A 9,723-nucleotide genomic window follows, 5' to 3' on the forward strand; every position below is an offset into this window, starting at 1 on the left:
GTCTCCTGAAAAAATGTCATTCTCCAGTGATATTTAAGCAGTGCACTACATTCATAGGTAACTCAGCACCATCCCAGGTTTAAAGAATATAATTTTTCTGTAAATCCCATTAAGGGAGAACAGCTAATTTGGCCAAATGCGAGTATTGGCACAAGCACAAATGGTCATGAACATATTTGTGCAGAAGATCAGAGGATTATGGATTTCAGTTCATGCAGTGGAGAAAGAAAAGCTATTAACTTTGAAGATGGACTTAAGTCATCATTCAAGGGAGTTTTAAACACAGTTGCCCACAGTGGTAAGGACGTGGAATTAAACAAGTACAAGAAGGCCTGTTGTCATTTTAAGTCTTGAAGACGCAGAAAGGAAAAGATCATCCAGTAAGATATGCATGTCTGTAGCCAATCCAGCTGCTCTTACAAGAAGTGTTATCAGAGCATTTCCAAAATTATAGCACTACAGCATACACAGCATATCACATTTCCAACAGTCTCAGACGTTAATTTAGGGAATAGTATTTGCCTATATGTATGTTTAGTCAGTGGGAGGTAGAGAAGTTCTTATCTAGCTCGTATAGTAGGGAGTGTTGGTGGAACAGGGAACTCTGCAGAAGTGGGGGATATCTATGGTGAGACTAACTCCAATGTTGCCTTATTAACACAGCAGTGCTTCATTTTATTCCAGTAATAAGCATATCTGTTCTCCGGTTAACAAAAAGAACCTACTTATCTGCAATTCTAGGGCCAGATAACCACTCAAAACAATCACAGCAGGGAAAAATTTAAAAATTATGCACAAGCTTTGCTCACACCTTACCCTTGCTCAACAGTATCAAAATGATCCTTGTTGCTTTTAACCTGTAAGATAGTTGCAGACTTAAGATACTTTCACTGACAGCCTTACATAATGATGTTCAACCAGCTGAAAGAGGAAGAAATTCAGCTGAAGTAAAACAAACACTTGAGAAAAGTTCTTTTCTCCAGGAACGTCTGATTTGCTGGTCCACGTGAGTCTCCCTGTGATTTCATTTTATTCTTGTTTGGTAAGATGTTAAGACCTTCATCACTTGGAAGACTATAAGGACAATTTATTCTGAAGAAGAGTTAATAACAGAAAGAGGATAAAAGTTAACAACTGGATATTGGAAGAGAATAGAATAATTTGCTTTGGTTGTGGTCTAATCCCTCTAATCATATATGGCAGCTTGCCATTTCTTTCATAGGTCTTGGATACTGGCAGTGCTGCCTAAGAATGTCAATCTCTATACCTATTATGATATACAATCATTAGGCCAGCGGTATTAAGAGGATGTGGTCTCTGGAGTAAGAGGCTCATAAGTTAAAGAGAAGCCACAGAGAAACACACTTAAATATTTCTTTTCCCCGTGACCACTGCCAGACAAACTGTAGATATCATGCCATTTATTTCACATTGCCACAAGTATAAAACTACTAAAAAAAATAAACGTCAAGAATCTTCAAAATTACAAATTCCACCACATTAATATCAATAACATCAGCATATCATCAAATCAAGTTATATTTCCTTGCACATCATATCATTAGAACTTTGTCCTGGTTTAGTTCCAGTAGGCGCATTGATTGAATTAGTAACAGTTCACTTAAAAGAACTTAATTCTTCTAGTTGCTAATGCTTTTCATCAAGACTTAAAAAACAAAGAATATCTCCTCAAGATAAGGGACTTGAAATATAGAAATGAAGCTGACTCAATCCTCTAGATCTCTGAAGGTAGAACACTGCCATTTGGGTAACAAATATTCTCATCTCCCTTTACAGAGGGACTAGTCTCCTTCCAAAAGCAGAAGCCTGAGGGGCTCACAAGACTCAAGTTCCCATTGTCACTTTCTCATTCTTCATGTCAACATTGGCTTCAGATGCAGACAAGGTCCAGCTTAAGAGCATGGCTCTATGTCTTGTTTGAATACAGATTTAAGTAAAACACTAAAACCTTTAAAAGAGATCAGATGCAGACCAATTACTTTGGGAAGTGTTTCCTCTCCATACATATGATTATCTGACACACTTCTGCTTTTAAAGGCTAGCTCTTTCTGAATGTTTTCCCAACATAATTACAAGACAGATTCCAATTCTGGCAAGGAAGTTCCATAAGAAACAGCCAAAAGATTGCCCACCCTCTCCTCCTTCACTGAAAAAAAAAAAAAAAAAAAAAAAAAAAAGAAAAAAACAGTCAACCTTGAGATTTCAAAGATTTTATTAAGATGCCAAGGCCTTTCTTGTTTTTCTACAGAAAAGAAGTGCTCACACTCTTCTTCTGGACACTCGCCACCTTAAACATATGGATTCAGCGTGAAAGATAACAGTGAGAATGGGACAACAGCACCTCCATTCCCTTCTCACAAACTTTTATTGCAGGATGCAAAATGTACCTGCTATTTCTCTCAGTTGCAGCATTCCATAGAGAAGTTTTACGTAGAACCAGGAGCTGCCAAATCCCTTTCCTTTTATTCCATTGCCCCGTTCTTCAAAAAGGCTAATGAGCACTAATGCAAGTCAAATACAAACATCTGTTATATACTAGGAAGTCTTTTAAAAAAAAAAAAAAAAAAAAAAAGCAAGGGGGAAACAAAACAAAAAATTATAAAAAAGGCTAAAGAACAAAATTGGTGAGTTTAGATATTGGAGACTTAGGAGAGCTATCCTACCTTGACCTTTCTTCCTTGCTCTCCAGCAAGCATTGGGTACTTTTTAGCTAGGATTCTCTTCCAGAAATTGTACTATTGGAGAATGGAAGTGTACAAAACTGTGACTAATTAACAAGTATTTCCTGTAAGTGGCTACTGGGAAGTGACACACTTCCTGCATCTTGGTTAGATAATCTTTTCTATCTGAAGATGAAGAACCAAACTGCAGTTTAAAGTCACTGGGTAGCTCTGATTCTTTGCTAATGCAGGCTGTCCAACAAGAGAGGTTAGCAGCACTGATGAAATTCATGTTACAAATAGCAGACGTGTATTTGCAGTCAGATACTTACTTTTCAGCCTTGAACACCAATTGGAAGAGTGAAGTATACAATATCTGAAGAAACTTTGAAAGATATTTATTTCAAAGCCTATGCACATGACTTCTCTGATGCTTTCTATCTTACTATTATGCGATTCTGTTAGTCAGCATCTGTTGCAGCCCTGTGAGTCCCACTCTCACTCCTTGAAGTCAAGGTGATGAGTTAGTTGAACAAGGACAGCCACCATCACTGACAGACTGATTTTCCTCCACTATGTTTGTCAAACTAGGAACTTGTGGGTTAACAAGTTGCCCCTTCTATGCATCTCTTTGATCTGCTCTAAAGCGCTGTCACAGCCATCTGCTCAGGCCACTGCTGGTAGCACATTTCCTCTGCAGGAGGGTGCACGATACAGCTTTGTGGTACAGGCTAAGCGTAGAACTTCCAAATCAAGAGGGCAACATTTCATGTCACCTTTGACTCCCCTGGCAGAGGCTACTGATCTCAGCTTCACCAGAGCACCTTTGCTTGTAGCCTAACACAAACCTGGGATCACACAGAACATTGCAAAAGACGCTCCATCAGTCTCAGACGCAATTAACTGCATAAATAAGTAGCTGTGGGAAACAAAATAATCCCTTACCTAAATCACCCTAATTTGTCACTGCAGCCCCCCTACTTTTCAGCTACCAGCCTTGTTATTGTAACTACAGCTCTGTTTAACTGATTACTAATGTGCACAAAGAGCCAGCGAACAAAACAAGCCCTTTGGCTGTCCTTTCTCACAAAATGACTAACCACTCACCTTAGACACTCATGCAAGTTTTGAAGGCTAAAATTACCCACCTAATAAATTATATAATCCAGAGGCTACTGAGAAAGCTTGCGTCAATTAATCCGGTCCTTGTCATAGTAACTGAAGCATAAACCCACCTGAAAACAGGGCCTTACACAGAATCCAATTACCGGCAGAAATCAGCTGCTAGAGGAAAGAGAATATTCTTCAGGAGTCCTGAAGTCATAGAAGCAATAAGTAAGCCAAAGAGTGAGGTGGGGGAAAAAGCACTGTGGCAAAGTTTCCAGATAAGTTAAAAATTAAAATGGTTAAAAACAGTTAGCCTGCAGCCTCCACATAGGCTTATCAGAATCAGATCTCATCTCAGTCCAAAATTAACTTAACCTTTGCAACAAAGTTTTTATTTCAAGTTTGGTTGGTTGGTTTGTTTTGTTGTGTTGTTTGTTGGGTTTTTTTAATAGATAAGTTAAAAAAGCTCACTATAGCTCCCTATTGAGAAAAAAAAAAATCACTCATCTTCTCATGAGTAACGACATTTTAACTGATAAGAAAATTCCATCTGCTGTCAGGATCATTCTGGCTAAGTTGAAACCAGCCAGCAGCAACGTTAGTCCTCCTTAGTACCAATATTAAATTGCAAGAAAAACAGGAAGTCTATCAGCCATGAAAACTTCACTCACAAGATTGTTTGCACTGCTGGGCTGGGCTGTATCGTGCAAAACTGTCTTTTCTCTGACTGGTACCAGTTTCACTGAATACTTATGGCCAGATATGAACAGAGCACTTTGGAACTGAAAAGCAAGGTGCACTGTGATGTGAAAAGCCTAAAAGGGCATGGCAAGAGTTAAACCAAGTTTCTACTCGTGAGAAGTCTAAAGCAGGGAACACTTTCTGGAGCAGCCTTCAGTTGAGCTGAGTGAGGTGTGGTGACAAATCGCGCTGCATGAATGGGATTTGCTTTATGAATGCTGTTGAATAGCACAGGAATAGGAGAGGGGGAGCAAAAGGTTGTGTCTGAAATTGTTTCTCATGCACAGGAAGCAAAATCAGGAGTTCAGGGTCTGTATGAAGTTGGGGCTTGGAGTATAAGGCCTGTCCCTGAAGAGGTATTTAGTTTTGCAGGAGTGGCTCATTCTTTAGGAGCATAGCTATGCAAGGTGTTAGCTCGCTTGCCCAATAGCTACAGCACATACCCAGGAAGCAGCCAAATCCAGAGCCCCCAAGACCACTGAACCAAGCAAACCCTTCAGAGACTGTCATATGTTTTGGTGAACAAAGGGATGTGCACTTGATGGATACGTATCTATCTTCCCTTGGGTTATCTCTTGACACTTCCTAAGGCTGAACTACGAAGGATTAGACCCCACAGAATGACTATTAAAGTGATGTCACAACCTTGCAAGCAGAAATAGGAAGCCAGGTATGCTCTCTCTCAGTCAGGCCAGTACAACTAAAATCAGGCTCTCTTCTGACTTCCCTCCTCATCTAGACAGACCTGTATTCCTGACTACATTGCAGTCCAGTTCTAGTAGAGCAGAGGGAACAGGAGAGTAATGTGAGGGTATTAATTTTTAATCCAAATCTCTTAACCTCCAGAGAAGTAATGTAATCACTATGAAGCAAGGTAAAATCAATGATATTTCCACTAACATAAGTTATCCCAGGACTAAAAAAATGTTTTGTGTGGTCAGGCCAGAAAAGAAGGTCAAGGGCTCACTGCTTCTGGCTGTTTGATAGATTTCTGCCTAGGACTTAGACACATACCTTTTGCTTACAGTGCCTTAAGTGCAATTACACGGAGTTTTGGGGCCTCACCCTTTTTCTATTTTTAATGTTATTTCTTAATCACACAAGCCACTTAAATTCATTAGAGGAGATTGGTGATAGATTTTAACCACAAGCAGATGGTGGACAACCATTTCTAACCCAGGAGATCTTGATTATGTTGACCTACTACTGGACCACTAGCTACATGGCTGAGATTACACAGGCTAACTGTAGTCCATCCAGCCTGTACAGAAGTAAATCTCTGTCAGTTTATCAGTCAGCCAGAATCAGTCACTGGGCAGGCAACTTCATAGAGATTTTTACCAATACTGTTTGATACTTTTGTAGAACAAAATCACCTGGCGGTTAATCAAGGACTTTGTTCTGATAGTTACTCCACAAATAAGCATTTCCTTTCTTCTTACCTTTATTTTTATTTATACTCAGACATATTTAGAGAGAGAGGAAATACAAAATTTCCTTGACTGTGAGAAAGAAAAATTTACTTTTAGAAGAAGATTTATACTACAGAGAAAAAGAGCATAGCAAGATGGAGGGGAAAAAATTAGGATCATAGAATCACAAAAATGTTTGGGTTAGAAGAGACCTTAAAGATCATTTATTTACAACCCTCCTACCATGGGCAGGGGCATGTTCCACCAGACCAAGTTACTCAGAGCCACATCCAGCCTAGTCTAGAACACCTCCAGGAATGAGGAGTCTACAATCTCTCTGGGCAACAAATTGCTACGTTGATAATTAATTTTGTGTATAGAACAGGATACTGAGTGGGATTCAGACCAAAAATAGTTTGGCAATATCATCCAGATAAAGAACTGTAAAATAAAGAAAGGGAAGAAATATTCTTTTCCTCTTCCTCACATATATATCTCTTCCCTTTGCTGCTCTCAATTTAATAAGCAGAGTCAAATTACATACAGAAAGGAAACCTTATAACATGAAGTAAGAATCTAGCACAGCCAGTTGCTGTACCCAGATGAATTGGAAAGACTCCCTACCACAAGAATGAAGCATGAATAAGTCTGCTGAAATCAGCTGTCACTTACTTTATGCCCAAATAAGCCAAAGGACTGGAGAATGCTAATACAGCAACTGCAACGTTAGTGGCTTAACATATAATAAAGCATAAGTGTTTTGGCATTGGAAGAACAAACTAAGGAGCCTCCTTAAGTTGACTTATGAGTAACCCAGATAAGTCGACTTGAAATGCAACAGCACTAGAAGCACTGACTTCAAGCACCAGAAGTTTGCCTACTGTTTTCAGTAGTCATTCATTAGTCAGCTATCCTGGGTGAAAAGCACTTTCTGTGCAGAGAAAAAAAAAGTCTTCACTTATGGTTCAAAACAAGTCACTATTGAATGAAGAGTGATTTCCACAGGACAGAACCATCATTTTTTAAAAAAAATAAAATTAAACATTCTTTTCCCTACAGAGAGACTATGAATTGGTTTTGTGCCTCCTTGCAAATAATGTTTTCTTATTAGATTTTTTGTTTGAAAAATTCCTATCTGTCATGAGCACAGGAAACAATACAGGGTAGAAGAGAAGTCCTTTCTTTAACTTCATCCTACTGCTTTCCTGGTTAAGCCTTTTTTCTAGATGCAACTGTTAAAATCTCACCTTCTGTGCAAGCATCAAAGGTTTTCTCCAAGTACTAAATTGGAGCAGTATTTCCACTTGGGAATCTGGCCAGTACCTCCTGCAGAACAACAGGAGTTCGCTCCAGAGAATACCTGCCCATGGTCTCTATCCAGTACTTTACAGAAAAGATGAATTCACTTTTCTGTCATTCATTTTTGGGGACAAGGGAGTGTTGTTTACGTTGGCCTTTGTAAGCATTGGAAACAAGAACATGAGACCTATTTCACTGAATTTTAAAAGTCTGACAGTAAGACTGATAATACATTATTTTGGGCTGCAAGAGATGCTGGAGGAAAGTTTCTTTAACAAGAGACAGGTCCGATGACAGCTTCAGGAAATTCAAGAACACACCTTACAGTCAAAGTAGAGACCTGCACATACAAGGTCGAAGCAAAGTAAACAAGATGCTTATTTCCTTGCCTTACACCTACACATAAGCACACTAAAATATGGTAATTGGTAACAGTGTATAAGCATTTTTAACACTGCAACAGTAGTAGCACTATTTTATAACTTAGTATACATAAAATATATAAATAACACACAACCACAAATTAACAGAGACTTGCAGTATACTTGTCCAAATAGTGCACAGTAAAGCATGTGCAAATAGTACAGTCTGCAAGATAAGAACAAAGGATGTAGAATGGGCAGGAAAGTTGTCAGATGAAACTAAAATAAAACTGCAGAATGAAGAAGAGATACATCTGATAAAACCAGAATAACCCTGCAAAACAAATAAGAAAGATGCCTAGTAACACTAGGGTAAGCTTACTCCCTCAAATAATATGATCTATGTGAAAGGCTGATGAGATCACCCCCTTTTCTTCCAGGGCAGTAGCAGAGGTGCATAACACATTCACAACTAGGAAAGAAGGATGGTAATTTATTAAAATCACAAAATGCTTACTTTGATTCCAGCTTCTCTTGCCAAGGAGCTCTCAAGTGCTTTACTTGGACACCAACAACTGAAACAAACCATCAAGAAGTGTAGTCATCACCGCTAAATGTAGGGCATCAGCTCCAGGGCATTGTGTACTCCTAGATTTACTGCTACATGTGTGATTGCTAAGAACTGTTTGGGAAATGTAGTGATAATGACTGATGGTAATTAAGAACTAATAACTGGAAAGCTGCATTGTTGCTGTATACAAGTTAAATAAAGTGGTTTGTTTCATCAGTCTTTTAAACACTCCATCACAGAGAGCTTCAATTCTCTGATAAATTCTCTAATAAATGCACAAATGTTTTGTTGCAACACTTTGATCACTTCTTTTAGTAAATAAAATCAAGTTTCTTTTCAGAGCATCCCATCAAGTATGTGCCGTAAATGAATGGTGGAATGCACCACGACAACTTGTTCTAATTCCCTTCCCCTTACACTTTTTGAGGAAGCTCAAAAATACTAGTCACTTGACAGTCTGTCCCCAGATTTAGGCAACCTTCATCCTGCAATGGCAATCTCATAAACAGATCCTTCTGCTTACACAGGAAAGATACAACTGAGTGCATTAAACTTTAGGGCCAGCAACTCTGCAAGTCATTCCAGAGACAGCACTGAAGATGCAAATAATTCAGTGTTTTGAAATATAAGTGTTTACTATTTACACAAAGATCATTAACATCTCTCAGCTGAGATCTAAGCGCTCTCTTTAAATAGAGAGAGTCCTTTCATTATAGCAGGCTACAGGAGCTCGGCGCAGGTAAGTTCTGACAGTTACTCGGCTCTCAGCCCCTGACAGGGGCCTGGAGCTCCCCTCGGCAGCAGCGGGATGTCCTGGAGCACGGCGTCCCCAGGCGAGGAGCTCTCGAGCGCGAATCTGAGGAAAACCTCTGGCAAGCGGCTCTTCAGCAACCGGGGCCGGGCCGGTGAGACACCTGTGAGAGTTCCCCAGACCGCAGGTGAACGGGCCCTGCAAATTGACCACGGCACAAAACTACTCCGGACCAGCCCGGCTGCCCAAGGCTTGGAGACAGGACTCCTCATGGGACAACGGACTCGCCCTCACGCTATCCCGGCGCTGCGGGCGCGGGTGGCTTCTATGCCCTTTTTTCGACTCCGAGTCACTCCATTTACAAGACACTCCCCGCCTACCTCCAGAGCCCCGTTTTAGGGCAGCCTCACCTCTCCTGCCGCCCCCTCCGCGGCTCCCCCAGCGCTTCCCTGCGGCCGGAGACAGCGCCGGTGACCCGGTCCCCGCCAGCAGCCGCAGCCCCGCGCCTCCTCCCAGCTTGTCTGAGGGAAAGGAGGCGGCACAGGGAGAGGTAAAGCCCGTCCCGCCGCCCCGGGCCAGTGCCGGGCCAATGCCGGCGCCGCGTCCCTGCGAGCGGGGCGGCTCCCCCCGCACCGGGCCCGCCCCTGCCGGGGCCGCGCTCCCGCCCGTGTCACCTGCGGCAGCCACCGGGGCGGGGACGCTGCCGGCGAGGCTGGGAGGTCTTCAGGGCCGGTGTCAGCGGGCACCTCTCGTGGAGGCAGGAGCTCCGCAGCGAACAGTGGCTACTCCGCACAAAGGC

The 9,723-nt window shown here is 41.4% G+C and overlaps 1 protein-coding gene across 6 annotated transcripts in view; it reads right to left on the reverse strand.

The window, feature by feature from the left end:
* Positions 1–9,409, reverse strand: part of SYTL2 (synaptotagmin like 2) — a 53,058-nt gene extending 43,649 nt beyond the window's left edge. For 2 of the 6 annotated variants that reach the window (XM_051779191.1, XM_051779189.1), the window contains exon 1: positions 9,335–9,407. The gene's annotated coding sequence lies outside the window, so the exon portion shown is untranslated. Of the gene's footprint in view, positions 1–3,916; positions 4,230–9,334 lie in introns of those variants that run through there. The other 4 variants (XM_051779190.1, XM_051779187.1, XM_051779188.1 and 1 more) reach the window with 4 other exon arrangements.
* Positions 9,410–9,723: the final 314 nt, after the last annotated feature.

The sequence above is a fragment of the Manacus candei genome, unplaced genomic scaffold, assembly GCF_025592945.1.
Source record: "Manacus candei isolate 608988 ecotype Guabito, Panama unplaced genomic scaffold, ASM2559294v1 h1tg000014l, whole genome shotgun sequence".
Classification (NCBI taxonomy): domain Eukaryota; kingdom Metazoa; phylum Chordata; class Aves; order Passeriformes; family Pipridae; genus Manacus; species Manacus candei.